The sequence below is a fragment of the Meles meles genome, chromosome 1 (genome assembly GCF_922984935.1).
Source record: "Meles meles chromosome 1, mMelMel3.1 paternal haplotype, whole genome shotgun sequence".
Classification (NCBI taxonomy): Eukaryota; Metazoa; Chordata; class Mammalia; order Carnivora; family Mustelidae; genus Meles; species Meles meles.
The window spans coordinates 23,781,346-23,801,999 of record NC_060066.1 but is presented as its reverse complement, the minus strand read 5'-3'; the positions used below and the strand labels follow the sequence as shown (position 1 = coordinate 23,801,999).

The 20,654-nt window shown below is 38.2% G+C and overlaps 1 protein-coding gene across 3 annotated transcripts in view; it reads right to left on the bottom strand.

Moving 5' to 3' along the window:
- Positions 1-18,378, bottom strand: part of TRPS1 (transcriptional repressor GATA binding 1) — a 251,599-nt gene extending 233,221 nt beyond the window's left edge. For 2 of the 3 annotated variants that reach the window (XM_046023967.1, XM_046023977.1), the window contains exon 1: positions 18,327-18,378. The gene's annotated coding sequence lies outside the window, so the exon portion shown is untranslated. Of the gene's footprint in view, positions 1-14,392; positions 14,512-18,326 lie in introns of those variants that run through there. The other variant, XM_046023983.1, reaches the window with a different exon arrangement.
- Between the last annotated feature and the right edge of the window lie 2,276 nt (positions 18,379-20,654).

Below are 20,654 nucleotides of genomic sequence, written 5' to 3'. Positions count from 1 at the left end.
CCTGGGATCCAGCCCAGCATGGGGATCTCTGCTCAGCAGGAAGCCTGTTTCCCCCTCTCTCTCTGCCTGCCTCTCTGCCTACTTGTGATCTCTCTCTCTATGACAAATAAAGAAAAAAAAATTTTTTTAAAGGAAATAGTATTTAAAAAAAAAAAAGGAAAGAAATTCATTAAAGAGATCCTCTCCTTGATTTCTCCTTCAAGGCTCCACGCCCATACAGATTTGGGAATGCACAGTAATAGCAAGCCTTCGTAATTTTCCGAAGCTATTTAAGATAATATTTAAGTGCTTAATAGATTCATATATTAAATCAAAGGGACTTCCCAATTCTTAGATAAAAGAAAGATTTGTAGTTAAAAAAAAAAATACAGAGAGAAGGCCAAGGATATGGTCTTTAAAAAAAAACAAAAAAGAAAAAACCAAAAAACAAAAAGTCCCGCCCCCACCAAAAAAAACAAACTTCGAAACTGTTCCCTGGTTTTATTAAATTAAAGGTAATTAGTAAAAATCAAATAATCAAAGAAGTCTCAGGCATCCTCGTGTCAACATGAGAAATGTCTCAGTAGCTTATTCAGTTATCACTTTATGGGTCATCCCTCAAGGAGACATGGAAATTGAAAAGAGCAAGGGGAGGTTCAATATCCTTCACTGCCATAGACCTGGGCACCCCAAGGCGGCATCACTTCTGCTTCTGCTCAGCTCCTGAAGAACCCTATTCACCAATGTCTGTGGCAGATCTTCCCAAGATCTAAATCCTCCATGCTCCCTTAGCCTCCAAGCATGGGACCTCTTACGGGTCCCTTTCACCATGAAGCCAGTAAGTAAAGCACTGTCCTCAAACATCGGGAAACGGTATTTGGGCTGACGAACATTCAACATGTGAAAGTTAAAACTAACCATTTCTGGCTCGTGACCTTGGAACCTAACATTGTTAACCTTCACATATTCAGGGCCCATCGCTTACCACTTTGCATCTTTGACAATTTTGCAATACCTCAGAGGCAGTACCAGTAAAGCACAAGGCAATATGGATTTTCATTTTTCTCTAATTCACAAATGTGTTCGGGCCTCCCTTTCCCTCAGTTTTACCCATAGTGTCATACTAGGTTCAATGATGTTAACTGATAAAAGACAGAATTTGAAAATGCCCTGCAAAATATGCCACATTAAGTTGTAACCAGTAGTATTATACTTTAGGGGCAATACTTGAGGGCAAACTTCAAGAAATGTCTATTACTTACGCAACATCAGATAATCCTTTACCTCTCTGAAACTTAACAACCCAATTTCACAATTTTGTCAATACCTAAAGGTCCCATGGTCTTCTGGCCAAAGTGTCCTTCCCCCATGAGCCAATTTAACGCAACACTTTTGAGAAACCACTGAATCTAAGGCTTTGTAAAGAGGACAGAAATAAATTGAGTATCCTCTTACTCTCCCCAGACTTGCAATGCCAAGTAGATTCTGGTATGGGCTACATAGCAAAGCCACAAATAAATGGGAGCACAGGGCAGGGATGTTTAAATCTAAATGACTCTAGATCTGAAGGCTTCGGGAAGAAAAACAAAAGTCAGCATCTGAGGAATAGGTAGAATTCCTACAGTTAAGGATGGATGAAAAGCATCTCAGGGATGAACATGAATGGAGGCTGGTTTTGGAACGTTCCAGGACTAAGTACTACTTTGAGGATAGAACTCATGGTATAGTACAGATAAGAGTTGGCAAACTGGGAACGAAGCTTAGATAGAGTCCGGAATGCCAGGCTAATGATGATAAACAAATTTATAAACATATACTACTAAGGAAAAGTGCAGAGATGAAGAGGAAAGTCAAAGACAGACAAAAGCAAGTGTGGTAGGGAAGCACTGTCCCCAGAAGCCAGGCCTGGAGAGATAATCAACAGAATGGCTGGCAGCATCCAGTCCATTGAAGAGAAGCAGTCAGATGGAAAGACCATTGGGCTTGGCTGCCATTTAGGGCACTGGTGTCCTCAATACAACAGCGTCAACAAAAGGAGGAACCTGGTAGATTTCACTTTGTTGAAAAATGGAGGTACACATGAAAAGAAAACCCAGATTTGAGATTTCAATGTTTTCCCCACTCTAAAGTTATTTTTATAGCTGAGTAGGTTTATCTTTTATCTGAAAAAGGAGAACAGATTCTATATCTGGCTTAGAAACATTCTAATTAATAAATCTCAAAGTGCAACATTTTGACTTTGTGCCATGCCAAAGACGGCAAAGACGGAATCCATCTGGAAATAAATAAAAAGTGGCCTTTTGTTTTGCTTTACCTTGTATTTTTCTAAGCTTTTGGAGGGAGCTATATTCATTATTTGTGTACTATTACTAAAATCAGTCCAGTGTTTAAACCATAACCTATCTCTCAGCTTCAGTAGCCATATATTAGCTACAGAATTGCAACTGGACTTTTCCTAGATTCTAAGAATGCTCTGTGAACAATTGTAATTGAATGAGAATCCAAATGAGCAGAAAATAAATGCCATGCACCTACCTTCCATAAAATATCCAGGATAGTCTTTGTTTACAAATATGAGCCATGAGAACAAATATAAAACAGTTTGAGAAGGGGGTTACTAAATGTGGATGAATATATTAGCAAAATTGTGATTCAGAAAGGGTAAAAAAAATTAAACAAATACTGATTTATCAGGAAAGCAAATTCCTTAATAAGCGGAAAGGTTAAAAAAAAAAACACAAAAACTCATCTTATTTAAACCTTATATGGATGTGACCTGTTTTAAAAGCCAACAATAAAGTACTCTCTGAAAAACAAAGCCCAGAAGTAAGAGCCACTTAAAATTTATTTTGATCTGCAATGCCAAGAGAACATGGTAGGGTTCCAATCTCTTAAAGTCAATGGAGAAAAAGAGATACTTGGAATACGGGGAAAGAATCAGTAGAAAAATAAATCCCAAAGTAACATTAAGAAAAACGAGGGCGATGTAAATATTGATAGCATTTCCTATGGTTCCATCAAGTAAGCATCGGATGTTGAACTCTAATTAACAGGAGGATTAAAAGAAATCAACTACATAAAAAAATCTGCTATATAATCAACTACCAGAGGCAGAGGAGAGCAAAAATCCTAGGTAGTTAGGCAATAGTAATGGAAGTTTTCAGCCTTTCTCTGTACAGTATGTTCACTATGCCAGTAAGGAGGTTTTCTGTTAAGATGGTCACCAAACTCATTAAGACGATTCCTCAACCCATTTTGGAAGAAATCCTTTCTAATATTAAAGATTATTTCATTACTGTCCCATGTAATTATTTCTAACTAACTGAACTTGATATTTTCTCCACAGGCAAACTTTCTTAGTTTTAAAGGAATACTATTCACAGCAGCCATTTATAAAGGCTTTTCACCTGATAGAAACATTAGTGAAACCAAACAACCAAATTAAAAAGAAAGAAAGAAGAAAAAAAAAAAAAAAAAGAAAGAAAGAAAGAAAGAAAAAAGACAAGCCTGCCTTCTGGCTAAGACACAAACCCAGATAAATAAAAGGCAGTCCAGCAGGTCTCTTCAATGGGCAGCTCAACAGGAAATGGGTTCAAGAGCCGACCCTGGACCAAAATCTGCCATTTCCAGGGTCTGACCCACCTCCTCCTCCTTGCCAAAGACCCTCCTAGAACTGTCTTCTAAAACGGTTTGGGGATGTCTTGGGTCCAACAGTTTTCTGCATGGCACTCACCAAAATTCTTTAAAGCAGAAATGCAAAAGAGAGTGACTTCGGAGGTTGGGGAACCATCATAAATCTCACTGAGGAGGGGAGCTGCATTAACCTTTAGATTATATAATTATTAGAAGTAAAAGATAAGAAGAAACAAGAAATTTAAGTAAAATACACTTCAGATGTCTAAGACAGAGAATTTCTGCTTTTCCCGATGTGACAGAGTATATGATTAAAATTAGTTTACCTTGAACCAATAAAGAACTGTTAATTGTCTTTATATTGTACAGAGGGGTCATGGATAAAAATGTAACTTTAAAGAAATTCTAAAAGAAAAATAAAGACATTACATTTATATTTTAAAATATCATTTTTACTATATTTAAGCTAATGAAATTTATCATTCAAAAGACAGAATTAATAAGAACAGCATTGAAAATAAATGAAGTTCCTTATTATTCTTTTTGTTAATTTGTTTTTCTAAATGCTGAGGAGTTTATTAAAATGCCACGAATGGTTTCTCAACCACGTTTTTATAACTAATTGCACATTTCAGGCCTAATCTCACAGATGCTGTCTATAGTTTTCAACCTGCCAAGGGGCTTATGGCTGTTATGAATAAAGAAAAGTCCAGTTTCTTGGAAGATTAAAAAAAAAAAAAAAAACTTAATTCAAATGGACTGTTTTTATTTTTAAAGTTGGCCTCAAAACAGATAAATGTTGGGAGGTATTTTAAATTACTAAACTACAGGGAGAAGAATAATACAAACTAACTCCTTATTAATGACCATTTTATAACCGATTCTTTACCAACTGAATTTTATACAGATGAGGCTTGACTTGTTCAGGGGTTTGAAGGCGCATTAAACCTAAATTTTATGCAGTAACTTTTTAACTTTCAGGATAACTTCTGGATTACACATTTGATTACCCTATCGTCATAAGGTATTGATAAAGAAATACCGTGAATGAACCAACTGAATTATTATATGATCAATTCCCCACTGCATGTGAATAAATGATACTCTCATTCTATTCTCAAATCCATCCACAAAAGGAACAATGAAGAGTAGTGAATTTCAGGTACTAGACAGACTCCCTCCACAAACCTCACACCCGTCTAGTGTTCTAGGCAGACATGGAGATCATGACCAGACACGGGTTCTAAGCTCAATTCTTTTTCTCAGTAGCTGTGCACTCATGGGAAATTCACTTAACTTCATCCTCAGTGCTCTCCTTCCTAAAATGAGATGCTTCTGCTAGAATGGTCAGCGTCTAATCCTCAAAAGAGAATATGATCGTAGGGCCACTCTGAATAATACCTACATGACAGAACAAGAAAGAACCAAAATTTAAACTTGAGTCAAAGATTTTAGATGGACCATGCGAGAAAAGTTCAGTCGGTAAAAGAAGCGTTTCATGAGCCAGCTTCTACTTTTCCTCAGCAGAATACCATTCAAAGGCTCTCAAGCCTAAATCCTCATTTCCACGTGTCCGTGGGAAGCGGAGTGCTAGACACTCTCGCACCCATGATGAAATGTGCGCATGAGCCAAGGAGACGGGGGCCAGGTTTTCGAACACAAGCACAGAACTAAGAGAATTCTCTTGCAGGCTATGCAGTTCACTCTACATCTGACCTCAGACAGGTGATTAAATGTATTCTGTTCATTTTCTTTTGTACATGGCTTTATTGATGGAACCTAAAGAAACAGAATGCACATATTACCATGCATATTTTTAGAGGATCATGTTTTGTCAAAATAAGTTAACCAATTATTTCTGCAAAGGTGTTTACCCAAATAAACCCCACTTTCTCCCACATTAGGAAAAGGAGAAATACATCTACAGAACTGTTTTAATTCTTTGAATTAAATCTAAAAGTACCGTCCCAGCTCTTCCACTCTATTCCAAATAGGTAAGTTTTATAAAATTATTTTTTCAGAATACCATATCAAACATGACTTGAAATCATCCCATTAGCCCAGTTCCACAACGTGCTTTTGATTACACTGGCCAGGACCAAAAGTTTTGGCAGAATGTTTACCTGATACCAGAGAAGCCAAAGAAGGAGGTGGTTGGTTGAAATATCTACACTTCTACCAGCAGAGACACCAAAATACTATGAAATTCACTCCACTAGGAGCGGAACTAATGCACTCTCTGAGTCAATTCCACTTGGAGAGAATAGTGTGGGCGATGTGTTAGGGATACTATCTATTTCCTTTGGGCCTGATGTATTCGTTGCAAACGAAAATATTTTAAAATAGTCTTTAAGATGAATGCTCAGAGCTATTGTTTCTTTATAATAGAAGCCTTACTTGTTTTACACATAACCATAATTTAAAGATGCCAATCATTTTAAGCAGTTTGCAAAAAATAAAATACAGGCAAGAAAATCATCTTGGTACTAAAACATCCTTTACATTAAAATATGTCAGGTTAAAGCCACAACTATATATAAAGTTAATTTTAACCCCATGTGCTGACAGTATTTTATATTTTCATATTCATTTTGGAGAATTCCACAAGACTGCTTAATTTCAAAGCTGGTTAAAATACTTTTTCTTTCTCCTTCAAACAAATTTTTAGACACCAGTTGCCTAAGACGCAAATGAGAAAAAACTAAATGTCATGTAATTTTACACCATTCACAATATTTGCAATTAGAATAAATACATGATTTACAGATACCACTCTTCTGAAGTAATAATGAGATTGTGCAAATGACATAAGACAGGATCTTTCTGTAGTGACTCCTTAGCAATGGCCACAGTATCTTATCACAGAAAGGGGTGGCGGGAGAGCTGAAATCACTATTCTCGCAGTTTCTGATGCATCAAAATGAGTTTCTGAAAAGAACACAAAAGGAAAAAAGTATACAAAATAAATGCAAAATTAATTTGCAGTTAGCGGTAAATAACGAGAGTTCTAAAAGAAGAAAATCCTAAAAAGATGAAATTTTTCCTCTCCTTTCGGAAAAGCTTAAAAAAACAAAACTAAATATTTCAAAATCAATGGACTTCAAGCAATCCAAGAAAATTTGGAAAACATTTCTCTAAAAACCAATACAGGGCGCACGATGTCAATTTGGAAATAATGGAAGCATATTTCGCTTTAAAATCGAAAACTTTTCAAAGACAAAAATTCAAGTTAACATCCCAGTGATTAACTCAGGGACTGCTTAGCCAAGAACAACTTTCGGCACTTAAAACATAAAACTGTCAGTTTCCTCTGCTTGGAGACAAAACATACAAAAAGCAAACATTCGCTGCTATATTTTCCTAGACATGAAAGACAGAACTAACCTGTATAAAAGGTGATCACTCTAAATATTTCTACCAATTATTATATTTATGTTACAGCTCCTAAAAATCAGTTACAAATTCCAAACCTCAGAGCCATCATTAGGAGATGGTTACTATTCTAGTACATTACTCCCTAAATCTCGGTGGAAATAACAATCATTTATTGAACTTCAACTACAGCTCAAGGCACAAATATGTTAAGCAGCCTGTGCTTGATATCACTGAATATAAGCTACTATAAACAAGTAAAACTCTTTACTAAAAAATCTCAAAGGACTGACAGCATGATACTTGGCATTGTATCTCTTGCAGATCTAAAGCATACTGATGGCGAGAATAATTTAAGTCCTCGCTTCCCTGAATCAAGATACATTCATATCAAACATCATCTGTGATCAAATGGCCAAATTCATATTTATAAACTTGGAATACAAGTTTGGTGGAAGCACTGAGAAACTAACATTGTCTTCATCTTTCTGCCAGAAGTATGTCACAGTTGGTGCTTACAATCATTTCAAAATTATACCACAACTTTATTTAATTTCATTCAATGCATTTCCTCATAGAAATGGAATGGCAAAGGCCTGTTCAACAGCAAACAAAAGCATATTATCATTTTATAGTATACAAGTTTCTTCTTCTTCTTATACGGCTCTCCCCCTCCAAACGTACACACTATGAAGACATGTAGGTAAAAACCCTACAGGTAGCACATTTTTCCACTAAAAGAAAAATCTTTATTCCTCCTTAAACTGAAATATTCGATCCCAAAGAGGAGGAAAAAAAAATGGAAAAAAAAAATGGTAATAAAGCATGGCAGAATAATCCAGAGGAAGCATGCCTGCTCCCAGTGTAATTTTCTTTAGCATCCTGAAATGAACATCATGCTGCCCGTGATCTCTGCTTACTCCTCTGAAAACCATCCAGAGGATTTTCAAAAAGGAAAAATTCTAGTAGTGCTTTCAAATGCCAGATTAACTTACAGGACGTCCAGTCCTGAAGGAAAACAGCACAGTAGCTAGCGCACCAGAAGCCAGAGAATGCTTTTTGTCACACAAAGCCGGAACTGATGAGTGTGACCCCAATGGGGTTTATCTAAAATTCCCAAGTACCACAGGCAAAGAGGTCAAAGTTTCCTGTGTCAAAAATATATAAATAAATAAAGCCGTATATTGCAATAGTTCCTTACGTTATAATGGATTGTACAGTATCCATATCTCCCCTTCTGTTCAGATACATATACACACACACATATATCTTTTTAAATAGCAACTGAACATGACACGAACAGAAAAGAAGAAAACCTGCTTACATTAATATCTATCCCCCTATTTTCCATTTCTAGTCATTATTGGCCTCACTTCTAAGTGTTTATTATTGTCAATGATATATCAAATTACTCAGGGATGAGAAGAGCATGTATATACATAATTAAAAGTAATAATGACGCATAGAGCATTTCTAGGAGTAAAAATATGTGATAGGTATGTACATAAGTACACACAAGTATGTGTAACACTAAAGAGTTAAACGTCTGACAAACTGAACACACAAACTCACGTACACATATTTATACATAAAATGTGTACATTGTGACTCCTACTATCGGTCTAAAATCTTACAAGTGACAGTTTTCTTAGTTAAAGTTTATCAGGAGACAAAGAAAAAGTGAAATGTAAATAATTAGGACATTCTTTCAACAACAGAAATTGTCTTAAGAACAGGACATTTAGAAGTAGAATAAAAAGTAATGGGATAGAGAGTTAAATAAAGAGTTCACAGTCATTGAGGTTTAGATGACAGCGAGTTTCTTACAGTAATTTACCACTCCTTTCATGTCATGAATGTAATGCAAATTTGTCCTAAATGCAAAAGAGAAACAACTCTTAGGATTTGCTTACAAATTACAGAAAATAATGTTTCGTATTACTCCTTGCTTGTATGTAATTGCTTCCACTGGTCACTTATACCTAAGTTATTTTCTAAAACGTACCTAACCTTGAAGACTGATGTGAAGATTTTGCATGATACTTCCAATAATAAGCTAAAGATGGTATTAAATATAATCACTTGTGTTTCTTCAATTCATAATCAAATCAATTTATTAACATAAAAATTCAGAGGCCAGATACAGCAAATACCGGTTTTAAAAGATCTCAAGGTATATCCAGGAACAGTTGATAAAAGAATTATTAATCATTCAACAACTGGGCTAACATGTCATGAGAAAAATTAGTAACATGGGTCTTGACGAAAATTAATATATATATAACTGGTATTAACTTCATCAGTTGAATGGTATTTTAAAAAATTACAGGATGTGAGATTCTCTTTCAAAAAAATTTAGTGGCATCATAAAATAAAGCTGAAACAAAAACCAAAATCTCTTTCAGGATCTTTTATACGTTCAGAACTACTTAATACTATTGAGAGCATTAACAGGCTGATGTATTTATTTCCACGTGTTTGAGAGCTAAAGATGATGTCTGGATAATGACATCACAGAGAAGTCACAAGAAGTTAGTTTTTAAAGTGTTTTGCCAATCTTGCTCTCCTTTCAGAACCAAAACTATAATTAAATTAACCCTCAAAAAGGTGTTGGGCTACATCAAGTAATTAAAATGGATATTACAAAGGTCAAAGTCATTTAAAAAAATGAGTACTATGTTAAAATTCCATCCAGTACCTGTAATGTGAGACATTCTATGCGAGTGAGAATACAGATGTGTACGTACATGTGCGCACTGAGTTAATATGGAGTCACAAATTCATATGCTGCACTTGTGCATAGCTCAGAGAAAATAAAGCTAAAACTAGATTAGCAATGCCTGATCCCTTTGCACGTGAAATGTATCACAGAATAGAGAAAACAGATTCCAAAAATGAACTTCTGCCCTATATATTTACACTATTTATAGATGTGTCTGATCTCAGACATAATATATGTTTTTATAAGGAAAAACTGCAATACTGATCTACAAGAATCTGCGGAAAGCCATGTCGTAGAATCTAATCGAGAAGCACATGTTATATTAAAAGTATCTGTTGATTAGTAAGTTTTGTAAATTCTATCCAGATTCTACAAGTGAAAAAGCTCTGAGGCTTTGGAATCTTTTTTATCTTTTTTTTTTTTTTGTCTACAGCTAAAATATATTTAATGTCTAAGGAGCAGCTGTGGTGGATTTATCATCCTATCCTGGGTTCATTCTAGGTTATTCTAATACTCAAATAATATATTATTATTGTTTTTTAAAGCTTAGGACATATACATTAGATACTATCTATGAATATGTTTATTATTCTCCATAATACTAGACTACTCACTATCAGGAATACAAAATGATTAACAGAGCAATTAGAAATGCAAAAAGGAGAACCATGCTCCCTTCAAATAAAGGAAAAAAGAAACAAAATAAACTATGGGCACTTGTATATTTCCTTCTAACACTATCCACTATAGAAGGCTTAAATAGCTGACAATGAGTCATTGTTTATTCAAATGTTAAACAAATTGAACATATAAGTTAACTTCTGAGTTAGAAGTATTTGGAACATTTTCCAGAGCCTATTTTGACTGTGTCAATTACCTAGATACCAAAGTTGTTGTATTGTGTTGCTTGATGAAATAGGACATACAGCAACCCTCAAAACCAGTATTACAAGCCTGGCAAATAGCATCGCACTGGCGTGACGCACAGAATCCATCACCCTAGGGAAAAACGCATTGGGTCACAGTACGGAGTCTTTACATGTTCCATATTATTTCTACATAACGTTTTGGGATAGAGAAGCATAAGCTATGAAGTACTATCCCATAAAAAGATAATATTCAGAAAAAAGCTCTGCCACTGAACTGCTCCTCTCAACAGAAACAAATGGGACTTTAAAAAATTCTTCTTCAGAAGCATTTCCGAAAAATACAGTGAAAGGGGGCATTTTGATTTATAGTTTCTTATCATTTTTAAAACTGCTTAGTAAATTCAGAGCAGATAAAAGTATTATGATAAGGACGGCTTCATTAGGTTTAAACCCCATACCCATTTCAAACTTCTAGACTTCATAAAGTATGTCATGTAACTCCTTAAAAGATTCCTGTTTAAAGGGCAGAGTTAGTGGTCTCCCGTATTAGAATCCACCATCCAGGTGTAGCTGCCTGTTGTCAGTGCACATACATGACACCCGTACCACACACCCACAACCGCATGCACACACCCCAGCAATAATTTAAAGACAGTATAGCTACCATGGATACTACAAGCATTTGCAGGCATTTCCTTTGCTAGCTTTCCTCTCATATTAGAGGTACCCTATTAGTAATTACCAAAAAATTGCACAAATCAAAATATGTTACCTTTGTTCAAACAACACTGCAGTTCATTATACAACTGAAAGTGTCATCCTTAATCGCTCAGGAACCAAGATAGTGGTGGGTTCTTGGGAGCAGAAGTGGCACGGAATGGTTTGAGGCAAAACTGAAACATATTGTTTAAGTAAACCTTAAGGGGAGGGGATCATATGCTCAATTGATGGTTTTTTTTTTTTTTTTTTTTTTTGGTATCATCTCCCACAAAGCTTCCCCAACCCCTCCCCACCACTGAACAGAACACACACTGCTGATATTAAAGACTGGGGCTCGGAACACCACCCTCTGCCTTTTTTTTTTTTCCTTCTTGCTAAACTTTATTACTGTTTCCTCAGTTTTGAAATAATAAACCGACATTCATTAAATAAAAATGCCATTGCAGAGAAACCCATAACTAAATTTATGTCTGAAAACTCTGCAAAAAATAAAATAAAGTAAGACTAAGATACTCTCACCATGCTCCATGCGAACAAACTACAGCTTCGGTTCCTAAAGTTTTTCCTGACAAATCCCTAAGAAAAGGAGTAGTTAGCAAAGAAAGAATGCCCCTGATTTGAACTAAAATCTTAGCTCTCAAAGAAAAACTGAGAAAGACATAAGGTAAGTCAAAACTGTCAAATTTCTATGCAGAGAACACGTCAACTTCCCTGAACATGCGGAATACTTTTGTAATTGTAAAAGCCTTAAAAGACATCTTAAGGTATCTCTGTGATATCTAATTTCAGGATATATTATTTTTTTAAAATATGCTCTGTATAACGAAAAGAATAAACAAAAACTCTCAAAACAAATTTACGGTTAAAAGCCAAGTCCAAGACAAGTAACCAGAAGATTTAGACCTTACGAAAAATTCACACCAGCAACATTGATACTCAGTTCTGGCCCACCGAATGGGGCGGAGGGCCCCGTTTCTGGGTGGAGTATCTTTCCCCAAGGAAGGAAAAACTGGCATAAATCTTTCTGCCCTCCGAAAAGATGTTCCTACTTGCCAGCTTCTGAAGTTACCCTCATGTCAATGAACATCACCAACATGTCTCTGAACTGGAGAAAGTTCTGTTTGCCTGTGTAAGGTCAGGAAGAGAGAAAATGACGATTTAAAAAAAAAAAAAAAGGAAACTAAAAACACCGTGTGATACACAGGGTTAAAAAATTATCTAAAATTGTGCGAATAAAAAAACCACCAGTAGAGACACAGCGATCCTTAAAATTAACGCTTTCAATCTAAAAATATATTTTTGTAAAGTTTCATCTATTTTCCTTCCTCTGCACATAAAAATGATTAATGTCACAATTAAACTTCCACATCTCAGGCTCTTGCTAACAGGTGTAGCATTCTTTATATAAACACATTCACTGACCTGTCGCCATTGATAATCTTAATTAATTCATCTCAATTGAAACAAAAACAATGGTTTTTTTTTTTTTCCAAATAAGAAAGAAATCACACAACACAAATACCGCTCTCCCCAAAACCCAAAAACTGTTTAAGTTACGGTAACCTGAAATGCACCAGCCATCACAGAGAGCAATTGGAGAAATCCAGCAGTGCTCAGCAGGAAAGATTTTTAATAACAGATTGAAAAACAAGAATAAAAATAACTGCATCAACAGAGCCTTTCTTCCTCAGGCCACAAGCCCGTTCTTACTTGAACTTTTTTTTTTTTTTTTTTAAATGGCATTTTGGCCACTAAAACCAATCCAGAACATTATTAAAAGTTAAAAGCTACCAATTACTTCTGTCTGTTCTTTTAAAGCAAAGTTTGGCATTACGTCAGTTGGTTTAAAGAAAACAAGAAAGAGAGAAAGAGTAGGAGAGAAAGTTTCCTGCTTGTATAAACTAAACCACCAGGGAAGGTGTCTAGCCACTTGTAAAGTATTTACTGCAGGTTTTTAAAGAGCTAGAAACATTTTAAAAATTAAAAGTTTTCTTTCTTATTTTTAATGAAACATGCTTAGGACAAAAAGCGTACCCTTAAAGTCTTTTAGGGGAGCATTTTGATGTTATTTGTATTTCAATTATAGCTTTGAATCAGAAAATGATTCCCAATGGTGCTTCAAATTTGAAGTGCATAGATAATTTCATCTTTGTTTTTGCTACTTGGATTTGTGCTCTTAGGAAAAAAAAAAAAAGTGGGGGGGGTGACAAAAAGTCGACATTGCTGCCATAGCCTCAGCCACCAGTCAGTCTTCTTCTCAAACTAACAATAATTCAAATAATTTTCATCCACAGATCCTTCCCCAAATTCAGTGAAAGAGGTCTCCTTAAGCCCAAAGATCTCTTTCTAAACGTTCTAAACTCTCTTTCTAAACGTTATTATACCCATCAGAGAACCAAACCAAAGACCAACGAAGTCAGTTCCCAGGGACCTGAATACCACAAAGTGATAGGAAAACCCTAGAGGTGACCATAAGAGCGATATTAAGAACAGTATTTACAAAGGTCATATATAACTAATCAAATATCCTATACGAATAAACAAACAGCCTAAGACCCACTCACATTTGAATATAAATTTTTAAAAGCGGTTATTCCCTCTGCAGCTCTGTTCGCTACTGAACAGTAGTATAAAACAGCACTTGGCATTTTCGAATATTTACTTTAATCCACCGGTTAAAGCCTGAGGAAGACAAATAATTTTGAGGATTGTAAAAAAAACTCTGCTTAGTTTTTTTCAATGGAAATAATTGCCAAGTGCATTAGTCTTCTATATACGTGACCATCACAGGAACTTCAGAGAAGATGAGATTTCTATCTGGCAAAGGCTGTACATTTCTTCATATTATAGCTGAGACTCCATAAATTGTCAAACTATTATAGTAACAAAGAATTCATTACCTTCTGTCTGATGATACCAAGAGCTGTAGTCATCACATAGTTAAAGTAGAGCCACGTCTAGAGATGCTGTCATGAATTTCCCCAAATTTCAATAAATAATAAATAAGGTAGATAAATGATTAACAGGACTCAGAATTAGTTATCCATGGTAGTAGTAGTTATAGCCAGCAACATGGGGAGAGAAAGAAACCTGTTACCTGAAAGCTTGAGCAAGGATGAACATCAGAAAACAAGTCCATACAACTTGCCTGTTTTTTATCAAATTGATTGTAACTTGTGAGCTGCGATATTTGGGACAGAACTGTCTCAGTTTATAGTTTTCTGTGCCTGCCAAAAACAGATGCAGACTACCACACTAGCTGTCCTGCGGAAACTAAGTTAAGCAAAGGCAAATACCAAGTGGAAAGTTGTCAGTCTGTTGAATGAATGGCTTCATTTTACACACCAGAGACTATCTTAATAGGAATATGTTTTAATGTGCACCAGTCATCTTATTTTAAGTGTATCACTTATTTCAAAAATTATAATTTTCCCTTTAAATCAATTATAAACACCTGCCCATAAATTTCTTAAAGTCTGTTTGGCTTTACATACAATAGCACAGTGTTATTACATTATTGATTGCTACCAAAAGGGGCGGTGAAGTAAAAAAAATAATTTCTATAGCATATGCATTATTAAAAGACACTTAAAGGCCAGTTAGCAATATCTGTGCTCATTTCAAAATCAAAATAAAGTTCTAGCTCAAAAACAATTTTCTACAAGTCCTTTCAAAAATTTCAGTAACACCTACTTACTTCCACAAAAAAGGTAAGAAAAGAGTTTATTAAAACTTAACACCCTTTGGCATATCTTAATAGGAATGTGTAGATCACTAACAGCAAATTGTGATCTTTAGTTCTCTCTCCGCACGCGCGCGCGCGCGCGCGCACACACACACACACACACCCACACACACACACCAAATAACAACAGTAATAGAAACATCACTGAAATACTAAGATCTTAAAAGCAGCTTTTCCACAGATACATCCATTTCCCTGTTTTGAAGGCTTTCCTTATGAATGAAGACTCCCTTACGTGTATAACTGAGACCTGTACCCTGGAAATCACAGTAAACTCAGAAGTAGTATGTGACTTAAATGAAAAGTAAAAATAATACTGAAAACATGGAAGAGGCATGTGCAACTCATTTATGATCAGTACACTATTATAGAGTCTAACCTATTTTCAAGCAAAAATTTTATTAAATTGTTTAAAACACTAATCATCAGAATGCTGAGCTCTAAAATCAGCCTCAGATCTCACTACTATGCCATCTTTCTCTTTACTTTTCATGTTACCTTTCAGAGACAAAGGACAACATCTAAAAAGCAGCAGACACCCTTACAGCGTCCAGAATTCAAAGGAGTGACAAACTTTTTTTGTAAGGAAGTTGCTGTGTTCCACCATTTACTTGGAGAGCGTCAGACTTGATTATTACGTGTAGGAAAGCATTCTATACACATATATCCTAACATATAATAGATATATTGGGAAGCCGTAAACATCAACTCACCCGTGGCAAATAATACTTTGCCAACGGAGTATTAATGAACCCTCGGAATGCTTCACATTTAGAGAAATCAAGTCAGAATGTGGCATTAGAACTCCCTCTCCTCGTCAGGAGTTTTATTTTCACATTGTTAATATTCAAAAATAATCGTCAAACTTCAGCACGCTCATGGCCCTATTTTACTGACTCTAGAGATGTTTTCATCCAGGGGTAAAGCTTTAAAAGGAAGTTATGAAATCTGAGGAGAGATAAGCTCTAAGAACAATATGTTTGACTTGTTAAGATTAAGCATGTCATTAATAAACTTTCACTTAAAGGTAAAAAAAAAAAATCCTCAAAATGTTGGTATCATTTCCAGACTGTCCTGTCAGCATCACAACTTACAGGAAACGCTTCATCTTCCCATACAAACCCTGTATTTATTCACAACCCTGGCAGACTTGGAGAAAGAAAAAAAGCCCACACCATTTTTGAGCGAGTTTGCTTTTTTACATTAACTGATGGAATATCTGAGAAAGCATCCTAAGCAAATGAGCAACATGTAAGAAACTTGACAACAGTGAGCTCAGAAACTTTCATTCTCATTTTGTCCACGTCAAGAACTGGCCGCCGCATTACTTTCCTTTGCTGCCCCTTGCATTTTTAACTCTGGCAGCCTTTTCTAAATGATCAACTTTTCCTAAAACCAGCAGGAAAGTAACATGATGCCAGCAAGATCCATAGGTTTTAACTTAAGAGCTGGACGACTTTGAAGAGTGGCTAGAGGTTCCTATAGTATTTTTTCCTTTGAACAATCAGATTTTAGCCAACAACCAGGCCTCGAGTAATCATTTCTTTATAATTCTCTCCCCGGCCCTATCTGGAGATCACTTCGTACTTATTTTTCCTCTCAGACCCTTCCCTGTTCACCTGGTGCCTTTATAAAAGTTCAATGAATCTCCAAAAGTTCAATGAATCGGCCCAACTTCTCTGCCATCTCACTTCTCCGCTCTGCTTCTCATTTCACTTACCTCACTTAAAACTCTGGCCGAGATTTTCCAAAATAGGATTAGGAGGAATATTCTATCATAATTTTGATTCATCAGTAAGATCCACCGCCCCTACTCAAAAACTTTGAACGGTATCAGTTCTGAGGCCTAAAGACATATGAGGAAGTAAAGCAAGACCTCAAATTTAATCAGTCCAAGATTCCCTCTGAAACCCACCAGTCCTTCTAGCCTTCTAACTTAAATTGCTTTAGAGTCTCAAGGCCATAAAACAGTTACTGACTTCCCAGGGGAAAGGGGAAGCACCACCATCTCACACAGGTAGTAACAAAAAAGCTTTCCCAGCCACAAAAACAGCTTTGCACTTCAAACAGCTCCCACCCCCGCCTCACCCTCAAATTATTCATGGGGTCCTATAATCCTGGAGTTATTTGAAGGGATAGCCATGTTTGCCTTGGCCTTTCAAAGATGCGTTTCTCTGGAACCCAAACAGGAACTAGACAGAAGGCGAAGCGCCCGTCCGCCCGCCGGGATGTCCCACCGCTGTCAGGCATTTAATCACCGTCCAGTGTCCGCTGACCCGCGACACACGGGCATCACCCGCGCCGCAGAGGAAGTCTACCCCTTCCTCAGCCCCGACGGAAGCGCCTGGGCAGCAAGGCCCTGCCACATGGCACGGACAGGGCACAGACCCCTCGGCCAAGCTGCCCTGAGCCACGCAGAGGCGGGTGCATCAGGGGATGCGACACCCTCCTTCTCCAGCCCAGCTGGGCCTTGAAGGCAAAAAGTTTGAAGCCTGGCTTTGCAAACTCTTCAAAGCCAACGCCAGTTCCTGCGCTGTTTTCCCACTTTGGGGACCACACCAAGGCCCCTGTCTGAGACCCTCCCGACCCTCCCAAGTTGGCCCAACTTACTACTCTGCATGCTGGTGCCTAGTCTGCTCCCGGCTTGTCAGGAGCCCCAGAAAACTTGCAGCGGCGGCGGCGGCGGCGGCGGCCCCTCGGGTCCAACCACCTCCAGCTCCTCCGCTGCGCCCGGTAGGAGAGAATTATAATCAGCCAGAAAGAGACAGCGAGGGGGAGTGGGGCTGCGAGGGGGAGGGGGCACCGGCCTGAAACTTCTTTTTTTGGCAAATGGGGATTTGTTTTTCCTCCTCCCTGGCGGCTGAACTTGACCCTCCTGACTCCAGGGGCTACTGCGGTTTGAAGTCGCTCGTTTCTAAGGCTCAGTTGCCTCAGACCCACCGAAAGGAGGAGAGGAAGGGGGGGAAGAGAGCAGAAGAGAAGAAAGAAAGAAAGAAATCACACGCGCAAAAAGAAGAAAGAAAATGCATGTGAAACCCGAGAAGCCTGCGCTTGGCTTTCTGCACACTCTCCCTCTGCTTTTTTTTTTTTTTTTTTTTTTTTTTTTTTTCAAAGAAAGTCACTTTTAATTCCCAGGGCTCCCCGCTCGCGATCGCCCACATTTTGCGCACACACGCGCGGGCGCAACACTCGCGTTGCGGCGCCCCGGGCCCGGCCGAGGGGCGCCCGCGCCCCCCGTTACCCCCCGCGGCCCCCGGCCCCGCGGCCCGCCCGGGCCCCTCCTTACCTGTTGATTAATCGTCAAGAACACCCTCGGCAGCCCGAAAGATGGTGGCGCGGCGGCCAGAGCCATGAACCGTCTTCTGTTGTTTGCAGAGTTGATCTTGGATTATTGGGGGGGAGGGGGGGGAGAAAAAGGTCTTTCCTGCCTCCCCCCCTTTCCCTTCCCTCCCCCCCTTTATAAAAAGAGAGAGAGAGAGAGAGAGTGAGAGAGAAAGAGAAAGGAAATAGAGCAAGGATGTGCCCGGTGCCGGGTGGGAGAGGGGAGGGGGTGTTGTTTTTTGTTTAAAAAAAAAAAAAAATAGGAAGGCGAAAGAGCGATCGAGAGGACGCGGGGTCTGGAGAAACGAGCAGCACCAAAAAGAGGACGCTTGAGATTGCAGTGAGATCGGGTCTTTATCAGAAATGTTATCGCTTGTCAGGACCTCAGTCTCCGCGCATTACGTCAGTTTCAAGACACCAACACTATTAATATCAAAGGAGCCTTCGCGGAGGAAAGCGCCACCCCAGACCGAGCTCCCTTAAAGAGACAGCGCGCGTCCCCGCGCCGCCGCCGCCGCCGCCGCCGCCGCCGCCGCCCCGCCCGGCTCCGAGCACCCGCCACCGCCGCCCGCCGGGACCGGCCCCGGCCGCGGCGTGCCCGTTGCGCGAGAACTTCGCCCGAGTCGGAGCGCCGCAAATGAGAGCTGCGCGGAGCGGGGACCCAGCTACCTTCCCGCCCCGCCTCTCCCCCCCCCCCCTCCTCCCCCACCCCCATGTGTGAACGTGCGGGCTGGAAACCGAGGAAAAAACCGAAAGCTTTAGGAATAATGTGATAAAGGCTAGGACCTACCTTGGGGGGCTGGGGGGCAGGTGGGGGCCAGTGCGTGGCGGCCAAGCCGATGGTCCCAGAGCACCCGGAGATGCTATCATGAACAATCAGAAGAACTCTCAAAGTGCTTCTACCTTTTCGGATGTTACTTTCCCTTCTCTCTCCCCATTAAACGACACGGAATTGTGTGTGTGTGCGTGTGCGGCGCCTCCCCCGCCCCTTTTCTAGGACGAGAAGAAGTCTTAGGACACCTCGTCGGTGGTCAGTGTTTCCCATGCATTGGATGGCGAGAGGGCTTGAGGAGAACAACTTGAACTCTATCCTGAGTTGGAGAAGTGCGGACTGGGGTTGCTATGGTTTTCTGAGCTGGGGGGAAGCTAGCAAACTCAATGGGTGCTTAAAGGGGGTACTACAAAATAGATAAAATGGGAACATTATTCAAATGCTACAAGATTAATACCTGCTGGTCTTAGGAGGTTCAGTAGCAGATAAGAAACTCTGAATTAAAGCATGACATTCTTTTTACTACTTCAAATCTCCAAATATTCTCACTGTTAAGTGAAATTCCCTCCAAGTGAAGTTACTGAATTGAGCGGGTTTTTTTTCTTCTTCTTCTTCTTTTTTTAACTTCTAAAGATCAACAATGCATAAAAGAGACCCATGACAGGATTCGAAGCATAGTAGGTGTTAAAAACTAAGTAAACATTTCTTGGGCGTTTGGACTTCATTTTCTTCAGTTGGGTGACTTTAAGTTGCATATTTTTCCTCCAGTGAAAGTCAGTTTAAAGAAATTTTGTGCTAAAAGGAGAAGCATCCTTCCTTCTCCAAACTACAAAATGATTAAAATTAGAATTTAGAGGTACAATCATGAATCTGTGAAATGAAATGAAGTAATTTCCTCCAAAATATTTTCCACTAAATGATTCTTGCATCTTTTAAAAGATGAATATATTTTTGAAACATCAGAAGTGAAAAAGCCAATCATTAAAAAATTTTTTTAAACATAAATCTGTGCTTTTAGAAACTTACTCCTTTTTCTGTAAGATCTTCATTTCTACCTAATATACCTAGTCAGACAGATATGTGATTCCTTTTTGTAGCATTTTTATTCCAGAAGGATTTTGGTAGCGTGTCCCATACACTCTCTATGAGTAAAAAAGCAATAATTCTTTTGCAATAGAAAAAATAGGTAAAAGAGTGGTCAAAATACAATTTCACAATGAGGCAAACTATATATTCCCTAAAGGAGTGAGAAGACAATGAACCTTAGATGCATGGAGTTATTCATATGTTATCATCAATTTAAATTAATTTGGGAACAGAGTTAGATTTATGTATAGTCCTGCTTGCAGGGAAAATTAATATCAAAATCCTGAGTAAATCTCATAGTCAGCTACTAATGACCACCTGCATATTTCCACACTAGAGTCATTTAATACTGTCCACCACCAATTTCCACTGTAAAAAGTATTCATATATTAAATATAGACCTTTATTTTCATTTTTAAGTCATAAATTAGCTTA